Here is a 19681-nt window from a genome sequence, read left to right as displayed (position 1 = left end):
TATTATTTTATTTTTTTATATATATATTTTTTTTTTCCTTTGCTTTGTTTTCTTATTGATGAGGACTGTGTCTGAGAATGTAAGTTATGATGCTTTCAAAATGATGTTGACTTTTTGGATTCAGCATTGATTAGAATAAAACTAAATCCTGAGTTTTTTATGTTTTGTCTGTACTCTTCTCATAGAAGAAAAAAAATAAATCACATTAAAATGGGGAAAGTAGAACAGGATAACTTGGTCTACTGATTTGAAAAGCTAGTTAATTCAGCTCTACAAAATTTCTTCTATGGAATATTGCTACAAAGAGAATCATGGAATCATATAGTTTGTGTTGGAACTATCTTCAAGATAGAAGAACTTCAAGATAGAACTTTCCACTAGATCAGGTTGCTCAATCTGACTTTGAGCACTTGCACCCACAAATTCTCTCGGCAACCTGTTCTAGTGCCTCACCACCCTCAATGTGAAGAATTCCTTCCTTTTATTTAAAATCTATCTTTCTATAGTTTAAAAATATTACCCCTTGTTCCTATCACTACACTTCCTGAAAAAGAGTTTCTCCTGAACTTTCCTGCAGGCCCCTATCCCCAGAGCCTTCTCTTCCCTAGGCTAAACAATCCTAACTCTCTCAGCCTGTTTTAGGAGAGGTGCTTCAGTCCTTTCAACATCCTCATGGCACTTCTCTGGACCTCCTCTTGCATGGACAAGAAAGTCCATGTCTTTCATGTGCTGGGGGCCTCAGATCTGAATGCAGTACTCCAGGTGGGGTCTCACAAGAGCATAGGAGGAGAATCACCTCCCTTGACCTGCTGACCGTACTTCTTCTGATGCAGCGCAGGATACAGTTGGCTTTCTGGGCTGCAAGTGCACATGTTTATGTTGAGCATCAACAAACACTGCCAGGTCCTTCTCATCAGGGCAGATATCAGTAAAGGAAGAATAAAAAGAAACAATAAAAAATATTTGTTATTGAAGGTGTTGATAAATGCACCGTTTTTATATCATGACTGGGGTGTGAGAGTAGAAAATGACAGAATCCTCATGGCAATCAATGAAATTGTCATTAAATATGGAAAACAAACACAGATTTTGGCCTGGGCCTATGTGATTAGAGAAACCATTGGTGGCTAGTGTTGACAATTTTGTATAAGCAAATAAGTAGTTAATATAACAGTATCTTGTGAGTCAAGTGAACTATATCCACTGTTGTCCAATGCAAAGGGAGAACCCCAAGACAGAAGCATTGTCAATATAGATCATTCCACTAACCAAGACCTAACATCATCTGATCAATGAGTATCATGCACCTCTGGTGCTGGTCCAAATAGAAGTTAGAGGGAAAGGAACCCTGACTGTATCCATGTGTTGCAGAATAGAAATCTGGGAGCTGGAATTACTGTCCACCCACTCTTCACATCCTGCTTAGTAAATGCATTTCAGATTATGTCACTTATAGATGTGATTCTGTTCTTATATCCATTCCATGTAAATCCCCCGTTCATCTGGTGTCTAGTGCTGGACTAGATGTACAATATTAATGGACCTGGATTCTTATTACATTTATATGTAATTTAGTTTCTTCTTTATTTGTGAATTATGTCATAACCAAGTTAACTGTTTTGTTCAGCTATGATGTTCTCATGATGTTCTCAACTTTCTTTTCCAGCAGTGTATTCAAGTAGCAAGTGAACAGTAAAAATAAAATAAATTAATTAAAAAAAAAAAAAAGTAAAACATACATACTCTAAAAACATTATAAAAGTAGTATATCTTTATCTAAAAAAAAAAAAAAAAAAAAAAAAGAAAGAAAGAAAGATAAAAAAAAGCTCTAAATCGAGTGTGATTCATAACCTGCAATGAGTTAGTGCTGTGGGAGAACAGTAGTTCTAAGATATTAAATAGATATCTGTTATTTTGCCAGATATTTTCTTGTCTTTCATAGTAAATACAGTGGCATAGTTCTGTAAGAAAGATTTTTAAGAAGATGTTCTAACTCAGAAATATTAGTTTTCATACCTTTGTAGCTTCCTTTGGGGAATACTTTATTACTTAGCAGAAGTTGGGGAAACATTGCATTGCCTGAGGAATAATCCATTTTCCCAATTTTATTATGCATTCTTACTTACTTATTCTTATTATACCATTACTACAGCCTTGCTGTAGATTCAGTACAATTCTTAAGATTAGACAACAATTACTGTTTCAAATCAATCATTTTTAGATGCTACAGTTGAGTAATTCTAATTTTGATTGTAGGAATAAACTGATAAAATAAACTGATAATGAATCTGATAAAATACATCTAACTACAATTTAGTGGTACTGGGAAGAATGAACTTGAACATGTGAAAAATTCAAGGTGACATTTTAATTATCTGGTTGTTAATGTGTTTCCTCCAATTCAGTCCAAACCAAAACAAAGTTACAGAAATGCTTGAGTTGCATTTACAAGAAGAGAAATTGTATTCATGGAATTAAAAAATGTTTTCAATCCCAAAATGCATTTGCTCTTTATTTTTTATTTTATTAAATTATATTAAATTTGATTTATTTATTTATGTAGTTTAGATTGTGAATTTAGGTACTCCCTTTTAAACTTATTATTTTTATAGTATTAAAAAAATAAAAAATAAACTTTATGATTCCAGAAATGTAGCTATTGGTAACAGTTCTGTTGTGTTAAAATCTCTTGCAGGGAAACACACCTAGTTTCTGGAAAACAGTACATGCCATATTGCTTACTATTGTGTACTGCCATCATACTTTTGTTTTATCTCCATCTGAATAGTCATATATATGTTGAGAATTTTGAATTACAAGTTTGAACCAATTCCTCTGGATTATTTCATGTACCTTCATATGTTTTTTTTTGTTTTGTTTTGTTTTGTTTTTTTTTTTTCAAAAATAAAATTACAGTTAATTTATATCACAGAATCACAGAATTTCTAGGTTGGAAGAGACCTCAAGATCATCGAGTCCAACCTCTGACCTAACACTAACAGTCCCCATAAAGTCCTAAACCATATCCCTAAGCTCTACATCTAAACGTCTTTTAAAGACTTCCAGGGATGGTGACTCCACCACTTCCCTGGGCAGCCTGTTCCAATGTCTAACAACCCTTTCAGTAAAGAAGTTCTTCCTAACATCTAACCTAAAAGTCCCCTGCGAACCTAAGCCCATTCCCCCTCGTCCTGTCACCAGGCACGTGGGAGAACAGACCAACCCCCACCTCACTACAGCTTCCTTTAATGTACTTATAGAGAGCGATAAGGTCGCCCCTGAGCCTCCTCTTCTCCAGGCTGAACAAACCCAGCTCCCTCAGCCGCTCCTTGTAAGACTTCTCCAGGCCCCTCACCAGCTTCGTCGCCCTTCTCTGCACCCGCTCAAGCACCTCGATGTCCTTCTTGTAGCGAGGGGCCCAAAACTGAACACAGTACTCAAGGTGTGGCCTCACCAGAGCTGAGTACAGGGGGACGATCACCTCCCTAGCCCTGCTGGTCACACCGTTCCTGATACAAGCCAGGATGCCGTTGGCCTTCTTGGCCACCTGAGCACACTGCTGGCTCATATTCAGCTGACTATCAACCATCACTCCCAGGTCCTTCTCTGCCTGGCAGCTCTCCAACCACTCATCTCCCAGCCTGTAGCTCTGCTTGGGGTTATTGCGCCCCAGGTGCAGGACCCGGCACTTGGCCTTGTTGAACTTCATGCAGTTGACCTCAGCCCATTGGTGCAGCTTATCCAGATCCTCCTGCAGAGCTTTCCTACCCTCAAGCAGATCGACGCATGCACATAGCTTGGTGTCATCTGCGAACTTACTGAGGGTGCACTCAATGCCCTCGTCCAGATCATCGATGAAGATACTAAAGAGGACCAGCCCCATCACCGAGCCCTGGGGGACGCCACTAGTGACTGGCCTCCAACTGGACTTGACTCCATTCACCATGACTCTTTGGGCCTGGCTATCCAGCCAGTTTCTAACCCAACGAAGCGTGCACCAGTCCAAGCCAAGAGCAGCCAGTTTCTTGAGGAGAATGCTGTGGGAGACGGTGTCAAAAGCCTTACTGAAGTCAAGGTAGACCACATCCACAGCCTTTCCTTCGTCCACCCAGCGTGTCACTTTGTCATAGAAGGAGATCAGGTTCGTCAAGCAGGATCTGCCTTTCATAAACCTTTCATAAACCCATGCTGACTGGGCCATCTGCCTTTCATAAACCCATGCTGACTGGGCCTGATCGCCTGCTTGCCCTGCAAGTGCCGCATGATGACTCTCATATATATATATATATATATATATATATATATATATATAAAATAAGGTGATGACCTGGCATTTAAAGAGTAAACTAACCTGGCACTTAAATAATAAGCTATATTCAACTGACTGGTTAAGTTTGCTGAAGCGTATCACAATAGAAGCCCAAAGACAGTAATATCTGAGCATAAATACAAGTATATCCAAACAAATAGTCTTCATTGGGTGGTGTGTGTGAAACAATTTGTTGTCCCACACAAAAGCATATCAGAGTATATGCAGCAGTTTAATAGCATAGTGTCAGTGTAAGTGTTTAAGTTTAGTAGTATCATGTGTCAGTGTTTTAAGTTTATGTCTCTATCCCTTTAGTGTAAAATGTAGTGTATACTTGTTTGTTGGCATGGTATAGTCTAATTATTCTGAACAACAACAACAACAACAAATCCAATTTATTTGGTATGATAATATTCAAATAAATATATATATATATATATATGTTTGGACCCATATGATTTTTATTAGAGAGGGTCTTCCTGGTAAAGTTAAAAGAGAAAAAAAAAAAAAAAAAAAAAAAAAAAAGCAGGCAGTATATTTTTTGCATCATAAATATGCTAAAAGCTAAAAGTATTTTTTTTTAAAAAAAGTCTTACTGTACAGTAGATTAAGAACAAAAATTTCAGCCTAAAAAAAAAAAAAAAGTAAAAAAAAAAAAAAGTTCCTTTTCTTTCCTTTTCGTTCCTTTACATTCCTTTTCTTGGTGTGATGAATAACTATCAATTCATTACTCTTTGGGGATTGTTAGATTGCATGTAATTTTACAGTCCTTAAAGATGTGTCAACCTTCATGTAAGAGTTTATAAGACATCTGAATTCCAGCAGTTAATATTTTTCTATATACATGCTTTTCACAACTAATTGCCACCTTTTGTTCATATCATGGAATGTATAATCTAAAGGTAAGAAAACTAAGAAAACTTGTTTGCTTAATAATGTTTAGAAAGGGTGTTTGCTTAATAATGCTTAGAAGTCTGTGGCTATAGTCCAACTGGGTTATTTCTTGCTGTCAACATAGTAGTTTTTTGTTGTTGTTGGTTTTTTTTTGTTTTTGTTTTTTGTTTTTTTGTTGTTTTTTTTTTTGGTGTGTGTGTGTGTGTTGTTTTCTTTTTCTTTTTTTTTTTTTTCACCACAAAAGATGGAAAATAAAGCCCATTCATGTAAGAGCAGCATATAGTTGAATATAACCCTTCCATTCAGTTTAAAAGATAAATCAATTAAATATTAAAGTGAAAATTTGTGTGTATTTTAAAAATAAAGATTAAAAAAATGAAAAACCTCAGTACATTATCTCACAGATGCAGAATGATGCAGAATGATTTTAATTAAAATCAATTTTATTTAAAAGTCAAACAAATAAATAAATAAATAATAAGCAAATAATTTAGTTTAATTTAATAAATAAATTGTATTTAAAATTTAATTAAAATCAATTTTGATGTTAGAAGTAATTATGCTTAGGTTGTGAAGAAAGACATGTCAGAAGAAATAAGGACTTGTGATTTCATCTAGTTAATTGCAGTGTACAGTAAAAACACCTCTCAAGGAGTCATTCACTTCCTGTTTCCCTAAAGCCCAGTGCCACAGCAAGCTGTCAGGGAGTAAACAAAGAAAAAGAAAGACTGTAACTAGACCATTAGCTCAACAGCTTGACTCTTTTTGAACAACACGTTGATTCAGGACAGGAATATAATTGAACAGATAAATTTTACAATTCTCACTTTTCCAATTCTCTAGCCCATGCTCCATCTCTCTCTTTCTCTCTTTTTGGATTCGTGACAAAAAGAGAAGCAACTGAAGTAAAAAATATGTTGAGAAATTAGTAGTTGATTCCAAAATCCCAGCAGGCTGAAAGCTCCCAGACTAACAACCTGACTCACTGCATTGTAACATGCCTTGCTGCCTTATAAATTGAGAAAAGGTGCAAGAAAAGGCATTTCATACCCTTGTCTTCTGATAAACATAAAAATGTAAAACATGACCAACTGTCTCTCTTGCAAGGATGCAAATAAGTTTGTTGTTGTTGTTGTTTTTTCAGTTTACAGATGCTGAATGGTAGCAATGTCTCTTATTATTGACAGCTATACTTTTTATGTTTACTTCTATGTTCATCTTCCTGTTTTCCAAAGTTAATACCAAAGACAGATTACACAGAATAGTATTTCTCTTTGATGAAGAAGTGACTCCTTTTTAAAAGCCTAAACTGCTCATACTAGCAAAATATTTCTGCTCATTATTTTCTTTTGCCACATGAGACCATTGACAAAGGCTGAATCAAGGCCACTAAAATCTATTTCATTTTTGACCTTTATGTCCTGCAGGCTACTGTGATTTTCATCCATTTATAGAATTTCTAGAGTAACATTGTACATACATGATTCTGAAAAAGACTGGAGAAATGAAGAATGGTTTTCTTCAAACGGGATAGCCATTGCAATTAGAAAACAAAGTACATTTCATCAGGTAGGTCAAAACATAAATTCACTTTTAGTATCTCATACAGATCTCCAGTGCATTTGAATTTCTTCATGTCTTGCTGAAATGCTAGAATCCTCTGCCTTTTTTGGAGTGTGATTTCTGTGTTACAACATTGCAACATTAATAAGATGCCCCTAACGCAAAGCTTTTGACACCTTGTAGAGTATGGCTTTTTTTGTGTACTTTTAAATAGTATTCTGTGTAATCTGTCTTTGGTATTAACTTTGGAAAACAGAAAGAGGAACATAAAAGTAGACATAAAAAGTACATTAAAAAATACAGTGGTATTTAAAGTTAATACAAGACTGCGTGTCTTTTAATTGTCAAATAATAAAGATCATGAACTTGTATGAGATCCATGATTTAGTAAAGAGGTGAATTTGATGTTTAAACATTATTAAAACAGTCCTTAGGGATTTCAACATAACTGAAGTTCATTTCTAATGTTATTGAATTCAATTTGTTGGTAATTTTTTTTTAATGAGTAAAAAATACAAGACAATTATAGGACGCATAAAGGGAAAGGAATAAATGAAGAAAAATAGACTATAATATGAATTCATTCTTTTTATACTTTTACACTCTTATACAAGAGTAATATTGAGTAAAATCTGTTAAACAAAAACAAACGTACAATTTATAGTCACTCATATACCTTGAGATAACTATATTTATTTAAAATATATTTTGATGAAGAAAAGCATATAGACCCATGCAAATAACTCCAGAATATTATCATTTAAAGTAACTGGAAAACAAACAAACAAACAAAAAACACAACTTTTGAACTTAAGCACATAAGCTTTAGATGTATGGCTTATTTTTAATTGTAATAGTTGCTTGTGCTGGATTGAAAATGTGTGATGAATATTATGTGACTTGAACATATTTGGTATTGTATATTGTGCTTAGTTTTCACAGAATCACAGAACTGTAGAGGTTGTAAGGGACTTCAAAAGATCACCGGGTTCAACCCCCCTGCAGGTTCCTCAGAGCAGGCTGCCCAGGTTTTGAATAGACAGGCTTTGAATATCTCCAGAGAAGGAGACTCCACAACCTCCCTAGGCAGCCTGTTCCAATGATCTGTCACCATCACCATGAAGAAGTTCCTTCGCATGTTGGTGTGGAACTTCCTGTGTTCTAACTTGCAGCCGTTGCCCCTTGTCCTATCCCCACAAACCACTGGGCATCTCACTACATGTTGAGTTATTGAGTTGCTTGAGCATGTGCAAAGAAGCTCAACAAAGCTGGTGCAGGGACAAAACAAAACAAAACAAAAACACAAAACAAAAACAAAATAAAACAAACAAACAAACAAAAAAAGATGACTTATGAGGAGCGACTGAGGGAACTGGGGTTGTTTAGCCTGAAGAAAAAGAGACTGAGGGGAGGCTTTATGAAAGGTGGTTGTTGTGAGGAAGGTATTTGTCTCTTTTCTCAGAACACAAGTGATGGGACACGAAGAAACAGTCTCAAGTTGCACCGGGGAGGGGTAAATTGGACATTAGGAAGAATTTCTTCACAGAGGATGGTCAAGCATTAGAACGGGCTGCACAGGAAAGTGGTGGAGTCACCATCTCTGGAGGTATTTAAGAGATGTGGACATGCATTCAGTGATGTGGTTTAGTGATGGGAGTTGGTAGGTCAAGTTAACAGTTGAACTTGATCTTGAAGGTCTTTTCTGGGTCTTTTCACAAAGAAAAAAAAAAAGAAAAAAAAAGAAAAAAAAAAAAAAGGAAATGCTGTACTTTTGCTGTATTTTCAGGTATGTAGCCTAGTGCTCATTTTCACTTCCATTCTTCCATTGACCCATGTATTTCTTTTCTGATGAACTATGAACCCTCAATAACACTTCCAGAAGATACAAAAATGGGAAAAACAGTAATAAGAAAACTAGGAAGAGACAAAGGAAACATATTGTAAAAAAGTAGAGAAAAAGAAAATACTGAGAAGGGCTTCATAGAAAGTTGCACTTTGCTGACAGTGGGAAATCCATTGAACACTGCTGCTCAGTCATAATCTTTCAGATAATCTGTGAGTAACCTGCAAGAACTTTAGTAACATGATGTTTTTAAACAAAGTGTAAGTATATGGATATTATATTGTAAGTTCACTACTGTAAATATCCTCAGTGTATACTTTCTATATGTCATACAGTTTTCTGTAGGCTTCTTGAGGAAAAATAAAATAAAATAAAATAAAATAAAATAAAATAAAATAAAATAAAATAAAATAAAATAAAATAAAATAAAATAAAATAAAATAAAATAAAATAAAATAAAATAATAAAATAAAATAAAATAAAATAAAATAAAATAAAATAAAATAAAATAATAAAATAAAATAAAATAAAATAAAAAAGGTAAAAAAAAAATGGAAAAGAAAAAAGAGGGGAAAAAAAAAGGAGGAAGAAACACACATTGTCCCAGATTTCCCTATGCAGTCTAGTGTGATTTTGCATTTAGAAATTATAGATTTAAGTGATTAAAGTGATGAAAGAATATAGGTAGTGAATATATATATATATATATATATTAACAATTTCCTACATCTTCATACACATGTCATCTGGAAAATCCCACGGTTAATCTTTCTAAGGACAAAGTTATAATTTTTTTTGTGTTAGTGGAAAATAGTTATTTTTGTTATTTTCTACCTAACTGATATCTTTCTGATATCTAGTCTTTTAGGTTGGCAAGATCATCAAAGTACTTTATTTCAAGATGATAACATTCAAACTTTATGTGCTGGTATGGTGAGTTGTTGTATGGTGAGTCTGTATTGAAAATGAATAAAGTAGGTGCTATTATGGTCAGGTTCCCTTTTGAGAAAACTTGCAAAATCTTATCTTATCCCCACTTTTCTATGTTTGAACTTTGGTAAGCATGATTAAAAAATGCTCAGAGTTCTACATGTAGATGCAAACAGTGCAAATTTCTATGTCTCAGCTATATCTTTATATTCCTGGGAGAGAACAGGGCATTATTAAGGTGAATGTCATTTGATTTATTGTGGACCATAATGGGAGTAACTTAAATAAATAATTCTGTAGTTAGGGAAGTTTAAATAAATAACTGTGGGACTCCTGGAACACTGATAGTAATGTTAAGCTCCATTTCCCAAGTAATAGGAAATAATAGGGCTTGACTATTCTGAAATTCATATGCAAGCTCACATGAAAAAAACAAACAAACAAACAGACAGACAGACAAACAAAAACTTACAAAGACTGAATCTTTACTATATCTTAGTATTTCACATTCTAGCTCTATTTGAGCAACACTGGGTCTTTGGGTTGCTTTGAACATCTACTTAAGCTATTGTTTTCACTCTTTTTTTTTTCTTTTTTCCGTAATTAGTCAGTTTTGCTGCCCTATAAACAGCTATTATACAGAGGCAGAAAGGCTCCTTGAAGTAGCATCACTGCTAAAGAAATGCACATCACATTTCAGCTCAAGTCACTGTCTCAGAAGCAGCCAGATTGCTGCATGGATAATGACCAAGTATGAGGTACTCTCATTTTCAAATCGAATGAATGCAGGTTAGGGGTATATTTTAATTTCTTTTTTACTCTGGCTCAGCAACCTCATTAGGAATTTAGATGGGACTAACTTCTTAATTCCAGATGCTTAGAATGCACACGTGCATCTCAGTTAGACACTGCAGGCTATCATTATAGTCAGCTACCCATTACTGTCAAGGGATAGATATAGATACATTTAGGGAGTGATTAATTTCATCCTAAAGCAGCTGCCTAAAATAGGGTATGCTAATTGCTCCCCAGAAATATATATATATATATATATATATATCCCATTGATCATAAGGGGAGATTGGATCAATAGTTCAGTGTAGCAGAACAAAGTAAAGGGAGATAAAAAGATTTGCACACCTGGTGTTTTAGGAACTTTGACTAACAGACTGCTGAATGAGTTAGGTAAGGCAGAAAATACGTAGTCAAAATCAGGGGCTCAGTAACTAGAAAACTCTTTAAATGTCCCCACAGGGAAGGAATGGGAATTTAGGTATTATTTTTGAATTATGTTTTAAATGATTACAGGCAACTTTGAATTTAATTTTGCCACCTTTCTTTCTTTCAAATAACCAAGAAATTGTTAAGTCTTTGTTTTTCATAAGCACGGGGAGACCCAATTTCACTTATTAACAATAAATTATTTTTACTTTGTGTTAGCATTTTTTATTTATTTATTTATTTTTCCTCTAAAGAAAAACACCCTTAGCAATTTGAAAGATTCTTTCTGGAGACATAAAATTTCTATCTCACTGGGTGTGTGGGGTAGCATTAAGAACTCAAAGAAAATTTAAGATATTATAATAGTATTCTGAATAGAAAATCTCCAAGGTAGTCCATGTAAATGCATTTACATTGTCTGAAGATTGTTCTTCACGCTGACTGTCGAAGGGTCAGTGGGTTTCCAGGCCTAAGACTGAGATCTCACATTAGGGGTTTCAAGATTTAAACAGAATACAAATTAGTTCCAGGGCATCATAAGAAGTGTAATCTCCTTAACAGAGAGGGAGCTGTCATTCCTGTAAGGCATTTGACATGGTCCCAAATGACATTCTGTTCTCCAAATTGGAGAGATGTGGGTTTGATAGGTGGACCATTCAGTGGATAAACTTGAAGGCTGCACCCAGAGAGTGGTGATAAATGGCTCTATGTCCATGTGGAGGCCAGTGACAAGTGGTGTACTCAGGGGTCTGTTTGAGGACTGGTACTGTTTAATATTTTTATCAATGACATAGGCAGTGGTATCAAGCATCATCAGCTTGGTGTCACCAGCAAATTTGACCGATGCAGTTGATAAAACAGAAGGAAGCAAAGCCATCCAAAGGGACCTGGACAAGATGGAGAAGTGGGCCCAAGTGAACAGACCTCTTGAGGTTCAAGAAGTCTAAGTGAAAGGTGTACCTGAGTCAGAGCAATCCCAATCATGAGCGCAGACTGGGAGAAGAACTTATTGAGAGCAGCCTTGCAGAGAAGAAAGTGTGGGTTCTGGTGGACAAAAAGCTCGACATGAGCCAACAGTGCATCCTTGTAGCCCAGAGGGAAAACTGCATCCTGGGCTGCATCAAAAGCAGTGCAGCTAGCAGGTTGGAGAAGGTGTTTGTATCGTCGTTGTCGTCGTCGTCCCAGCTCTGTCCTTGTGAGGCCCCATCTGGAGTACTGCATCCAGGCTTGGGGCACCCAGCACAAGAAAGTTGTGGACCTGTTAAAGCAAGTTCAGAGGAGTGTCACAAAGCTGGTCAGAGGGCTGGAGCACTTCTCATATAAAGACTGAGAGAGTGGGGGATGTTCAGCCTAGAGAAGAAAAAGTTCCAGTGAGACCTCATTGCAGCCTTTCAATACTTCAGGACTTAAAGGCAGCTTATAAAAAAGATGGAGAGTGACTTTTTACTTGGGCAGACAGTGATAGGACAAGGGGGATGTTTTTTAAATTAAAGGACACCAAAAATTAGATTAGATGTTAGTAGGAGATTCTTCATTCAGAACGTAGTGAGACAGTAGAACAGGTTGTCCAATGAGGTTGTGCATGCCTCATCCCTAAGTTCAAGACCTGGCTGAATGGGCAGTGGGTTGCCCTGGGCAAACTGATCTAGTGGGTGGCATACTTGTTCATGGCAGGGGGGTTGGAACTAGAGGATCTTTAAAGTCCCTTCCAGCCCAAGACATTCTATGATTCTATGATGATCTCCTGGCATTGGGCACCTCCCTGGGAATAAGGATGAACTAAGGCCAGGCCATAAGTAGGTCAGGCTTGGCAAGACCCTTGGCTGGCCAGGGCAGGGCCATGAGGAGCTGGAGACCAGCTCTGCTGGAAGCTAATTGGGGCAGGGGCTGACAATCTTAGGGGGCTGGCATGGGGTTCTACAGGTCAGTGCCAGTAAGACTTGTTTAAATCTTTCAAGTCCTTGGCACTGTGTCTTCAAACCTATGCTCTGATTTGCACTGTGTGTTTCATATCTGTGCACAAAGAAAACAGAAATGGAAAGTTAATATTGAGCTGCAGGGATATATTCATATTATGATGTAGCTGTTGGCTAAACTAATGAAGTTACTAAATCAGCAATGAGAATATTTCATAATCTGTGAGGAAGAGGTTATTATGGTTATGATGTTTTGAACAGCCTGTAAAAATCCAACATTCCATAGTAAATTAACAAAGACATAATGAACAGAAAAATAGGATGGATATTAATCTGATATATTTTCGTAAAGACCATATGCAGTAGTGTCACAAAACCATTTTATAATGTGTAAAGCAAAAACTGTTCTTGCAGTCACAAAAACTGCTGATGCAATACTAACATAAGAGAAGTTGTGAATTGTAATGAAGGCCTATGATAATAACAAGGAAAAATAAAGCTGGATAGGAAGAGTCCAATAACTTGTAAATAAGGGACTACCATGCAACTTCAGATCTCATTTCAGAAAGTGAGAAAAACTCATTAGTAGAAAACAGAAACTATCATCAGAAATATATTGAAGCTGATTATCATTATAAACTAAACTACTGAGATCTGAATAAAAGTTGTAGTATAGTCATTTAGAATACTTGTATTTTCTATAAATTAAAATAACTTTATATAAAGAATGATCATGGCTTACTTTTAAAAGTAAGTAGTGTCAGCTTTGCATACCTACTTCTGTCTTTAATATGTGAGTCTTCCTCAATATTCCAGCTTCACTGTGTTAGAAGACACTAGGTAGTGGGAAGTTTTGTACAAATTCTGAAGTTTAAATCTGGAGTAAAATTCAGTATAGGACTCAGCCACCTAAATTGGAATTTAAACACACACACACACAAAAATAAATAAATAAATAAACAAATAAAATGAATGAATGAATAAATGAATAAATAAGTCCAAAAGCAAGATTCAAAATCTCAGATAATCTACTAATAGTGAAAACACAGAAATTCTATAGCCATCTTAAGATCTGCTTTCTTTCAAATTACTCAAATATTTACAAATTCTGCTTCTGTACATGGACAGAATCATCTTTCATTTGAGTGAGTTGAGTAACTGGGTGTCTTACTGCCAACTTCATTTAATCATGGATCATTCTCAGAGTACATCTGTCAGACTGGTGTTTTGACAGAAATGTAATGAAAAGTTGTTTCTTTTAAGTAATTAGGGCAATAGATTATTCTGCTCTGTTTCTAATCTAATAGGTTTTCAAATACAGCAAAGGTCTTGTACATTCACTAAAGATTATTTGTGTGTATTGTATATGTGCAAATTTTCAGTTGACTCCCCCTCCCTCTCCCCCCACTTTTAGGTGGCTAAGCAATTGTTGATCATGATAGGGTATCCAAAATGACTTATTCTGATAGTATGCATGCAAAAAGAAGAAAAAAGATATTAGCCATTTCTGTGATACAAATCTTTATTAGTTCACCTACAACTAAATTAAGATTTGAGAACTATCCATTCACCATTAAAAGTGACTTTGATTATAGAGGTTATGTAGATTTTACTGTTCAGTAGAACTTAATGGTCAGATGACAGAGATACCTTTTTCAGGCAAGAGTTTAAGGTTGCACAGACACCATGGAGACTTTTTCTTACTTTGGAACAGGATACAGAACGTTCCACCATTGCCCATTTATCAACTATGTAGTGCTACAGTTAAGAGTGACTTAAAGCAAAGTAAAAAGTCATATTTTGCTTGTTTATCATAGCAGAGGGGGAAGGCAGCTGAGCAGAACAGCCATAGGACTTTGGGGCAGCTCCAGCCCTGGGTATGGGCACCTCCATTGGGACAGGGATGGACCAAGATGGGGAAAGGATTTGGGTGTGGGCAGGCAGGCCAGGGCTATGGAGAGATGGAGAATGACTCCACTGCAGTCTTATTGGGGCAGGGACTGACAGCCTTCTGGGATGAAATGGGGTTCTGGGCCCAGCGCCAGGTAGAGGGAGCCCTGAGGGAGGTGCCCTCCAGGTCTCCCCTCCCAGCAGTGTGTCTTCATACCCTACAGAACTCAGAAGTGGACTGCTGTGGTCCCTTTGATTGCTGTGAGCTGGGATTTTTCAGGCCACACAGAGGCAGGGAATGGATAGCTAGCTCTAAAAAAGACACAACATGGAAGACTTAGTATGGGGGTATGGTAACCCCCAACCTCCTCTTTTTGGCAGGGGGATGATAGGAGGAAGGGTGCCAAGCACCTTGATGGGCTCCAGAGACCAGACAAGGATAGAAGTGAAGATCACTTAATAGCCTAGGGCTAAAAGGGGGGTTGTACTTTCAGGAGACAAGGGAAGGGTGGGGAATATAAAATAATAAAAGCAAGTTCAATGTATTTATACTGTGTTGAGGGTGTGGCTATTAACTGTTCAATGTGTCAGTCTATCATATGAACAATCACAGAAAACTTTGTATCTTCTGTTGAAACATCAGCATGACCTTAGCAAGTACATTAATTGGTGTGGCCTCTGTTCCTTTGAAAGAAAATAAAATAATTAGCAATTGATTCATATTCAGGCTACATTAGCCAAACAAACAAGCAAACAAAACCCAAACCCAACCACAAAAAAAAAAAAAAAAAAAAAAAAAAAAAAAAAGAGAGAGAAAAAATAAAAACAATACTATGAGTCCAAAACTGTGAGTGAGATAGATAATCATTTTCCAAAGCCTTTTGTTGCCTCTCACAAAATTCTTGATGATGTGTATCTGTAGAGTATTCCATTATACACAGTGTAACTTCGTAAGAACTGCAAGCATGATATATAATCATGCTACAATACTTGAACATGAATGAATTTGTTTCAGAAGAGAGGATAAAAAAAGTCCATAATTAATCTGGATTCATCTATTTTTTCTTTTTAAAGATTTTATTTTCCAAGCAACTACAGAACATAGTGTTCTGTGTATTTACCTCAGACAGAAATCAACCTGTTTTTCTCTTTACTTCCAGTACTCTTTATTTTTATGTTTTCTAAGATCTTCTTTGTTCCATCAGAATGAAGAGTTTCTAATACTCTTCACCACTGGGTGCTGTAAGAATAAATTATTCCTAGTTGGGAAGCATCATGATGAAAGCTATAAACAGGTAAATAAGCTGAACCCTATACAGTTTTATATTTACCAGAATAGAATAGTTTCCCCTGGAGATTAATTATATATATATGTATATATTCATATATATATATATATATATATATATATATATATATATATATATATAAAAGTGAAATGAAGTCAGCATTATTTCTTAAAGAGGAATTCAGTAAACAGAGTGTAGTCCATAATTTCTGATATTATATATACTAAAGTAGTCATTTTAGCATTGTTCCCAGACACTAGTAATGATGTCTGTTGATCATCATGCATATATTAATATTGGTTTTCATTTTATTCCTACAATTTCACAAGATATGTTATAAGTTCTTAGATTTGTTGGACTATTTTTCCCATGTTATTTATAACTAATCAAGGAAAATAAGGCAAAACAGATTTATTTTTAAAATATTTGTTTATTTATGTATTTATTTATTAATGTATGTTTGGAACCTGACTGAAGCTATATTACAATTGCAGTGATATGGGTTCAGGAGAAGGGAAAAGTTCTTTCCTATATGGACAGACTCTGCTTTCCTTTCTTCTGAGCAGATGCACAGGAAAATAAGGAAATGGGAAGTCTAGTAATACAAGGCAATTCTCATGTATTACAGTTGATGAGGTTGTAGAAGCAAACAACTGAGTTAACTGAATTTGTAACAGACTAGTTTCTGTGCAAGTGAAGGAATAATTTAATATTTTTTTTTTTTTTTACATTACAGCCTGACCTTCCTCTTGTAAAGTCATACAGGCCTTAATAGATATTTCCATAACACTTAGAACAGTGATTACATCATGCATAACAGCTATTGAGTTTTAGACAGTTAGCTGTTAGTATCCTAGTAATGGTTCCACAGAGCTAAGCAAAGGTTCACTTGCTTTGTTTCTGTGACTTCAAGATCAATGAGAAGTAAATGCCTGCTTCTGGTAATACCTATAATTAAAAAGATAAATTTATACATTAATGTAAAGATACTTCACACACAATCCAGACAACATAATTCTGTATTGTTTGTGGCAGAAAAGATGACAGGAGTTCTCAACATTCCTAAACTAAAAAGTTAAAGTTAGAAAATTGATGGTGTCCCAGGGTTTTATTCGGAAATCTTGGTCCACTTTCCTTATTACTTGAGGTGTTTCCACTCTGTCAATCTACTCTTCAAGATGAATGAACTAATCAGCTGGCTATCAGGTATAGTTGTGGGAATCTTCCACTCCCTCCTTCAAAATTACTACTTTTTGCATTAAATTAAATATACATTGTTCCCAAGAAAGATAGAGTAAGAGAGATCATGACATTCTAAACAAATGATCAAGGCTGTTACCTGTCATGGAGCAAAACTGGCTCCCAAGTGTTGTTCTAGTGAATACGTAATTCATAGTACTCAATCTTTCACTAATATGTAAAATTAAAAAGAGGGAGACCCCTTTTAAATAAAGGCTGTACAGATCAAAACTCTTCTTTCTCTGTCCCAGAGAATATTTAATTATTATTAAATGCAACATCTCTCCCAAAATGGATGAGGAACTTAATCTATAGCCTACAGCTTATCAGAGGTAGGAGATGCATATTTTAATTCTCTCAGGTAAAAAGGAAATTGAAATTGGGTTTCATCTCCCGAGTGCTAAGAAGTTAGAAAGATGTTACTCTTCCATTTGGGATTACTAAAGTTGTCTGCCTAATTTTAAAAGAAGGTTGAGGAGGGTTAAGTACAACAAATAGGTAAATGGGTCAGTTCCTACCTAAATTATAGCTCAGATATTGCTCAGTATTTTGAGACATGACTCGGTAAGGGAAACACCATACTCCTTACCTAGCCTATGCTTCTGATTCTTTAATTGTTAGAGCTGGATTGTTGTCTTCCTAGATAGCTGGGCATCCTCACAAGTTCAGAAGTCCTTATGCCACTGGATGAAATAATAGCATTTCATCTTTATTTCGCTAGCCTTTCATATTATTCTTATAACCAGTTTGCTAGTTAGTAGGCATTCCAAGTTTCAACTTTGATCCAATATTTGAGAATCATTGGGTTTGTTCAAAAGAGATCCGATTGCTAATATGTTAATATTACAGGGCAAGTGATTTTGTATTGGTTCTGTGATTAGACACTACATAATCCAATATTGAGAAAAGGCCAGAAGAGTTAATCACATACAGTGAGCAGAGTATTTAGCAACTTTTCTTTCAGCATGGAGCCCAATAAGGAAGTACAAATCCTGGCTACAGGAGTTTCAAAGTTGTGTATGGAAAGAGCTAGTGAAGTAGGAGACTTTATTTAACATTGTTGTTGTTTAACCCAGCTGGCAGCTAAACACGACACAGCTGTTCGCTCACCCTCTCCCCTCCCTCTCTTGGATTGAGGAGAGAGACAGGAAAGTAAAGCCCGTGAGTTGAGATAAAGACAGTTATTAAGACAGGAAAATAATAATAACAATAATAGTAATAACAATAATAATAATAACAACAACAATTATAATAGTACTACTACTAATAATGTGTACAAACAAGTGATGCACAATGCAATTGCTCACCACCTGCTGACCGATGCCCAGCCTAACCCTGAGCAGTCTGGCCCCGCTCCCCCGGTTAGCCACCCCTATATATTGTTTAGTACGACGTCAGATGCTATGGAATACCCCTTGGGCCACCTGTCCCGGGTCTGTCCTCTCCCAGCTCTTGCTGCACCCCTAGCCTGCCCATTGGCAGTACATAGCAAGAAGATGAGATGTCCTTGGCTTGGTGTAAGCACTGCTCTGCAACAATTAAAACATCGGCATGTTATCAGCACTCTTCTCATCCTAAGCCAAAACATAGCATTATACCAGCTACTAGGAAGAAAATTAACTCTGTCCTAACTGAAACCAGGACAAATTTGTATGTGATATTTTCAGGTTTTGTTTGTTCACATGGTTAAACACAGGCCTCAAAGAACACATTAAGCATGTGACTGAATGGATATCATCAGACATGGCTGAGGTGGTAACTGGTAAATTATTCATAATTGTGGCTTTCAATTTAATGAGATGGGTGATAGAAAACAATGCTTCCTTTTCTTTTTGAAACACTTTTTTGAATCTCTATTCAATGAGATTAGATGATCTGCTTTTTTACTTTATTATTAGACTGAAATATCTAGAATATAGACTTTCAGTCTAAGATAATATACTTATCCTATTTTAAAATAAACGGACAAGGTAAATAACTCTAGGGAGACTTATTTTTGTTGTCAAGAGAAGGAATTCAAAACAAAAAAAAAACTGCTTTGGTATACATACCCAACTTTTGAACATCTAAATTCTATATTTAGGATCTAAATAATAGCAAAAACATGCAATAGCTTTATTCAGACAAGTGTAGTTGTGCAAGTATAGGTGGGAATTTCTTCATACTTCTACCTCTTAAGCATATACTGCCCCTTGAAACTATGTTATGTTATGTACTGTTAAGTTTTCTGGTATGTGGTAAAATCAGTGTAAAATTTATGAATTGCAAATGTTCTTATTTTAAATACCATCATTCCTGTATGTTTAACAGTTCATGTAAAGGAAGTCATTGAAGGATAATATATTAGAAGTGTAGCAGAAACAGTATAAATATTTACATCAATGTTACCACAAATGAGGTTTTACAGACTCCTCCGACTCCCAAAAGTCAGATCTGTAAAAGAGTAAGAGAGTTTGTATAGACAAAAGCATTAATATTTGAGAGCAAACAGATAAGAACCTAGGAGAAAAGATTAACTGCTAAATTGGCTATACAGAAAAGAACTCATAAGTGCAGTTGTTCATGTGATTAGAGCTTAATAAAGTTA

The sequence above is a fragment of the Aythya marila genome (assembly GCF_965140915.1).
Source record: "Aythya marila genome assembly, chromosome: 1".
Classification (NCBI taxonomy): Eukaryota; Metazoa; Chordata; class Aves; order Anseriformes; family Anatidae; genus Aythya; species Aythya marila.
The sequence above is the reverse complement of the archived record's forward strand: the minus strand, read 5'-3'. Positions refer to the sequence as shown.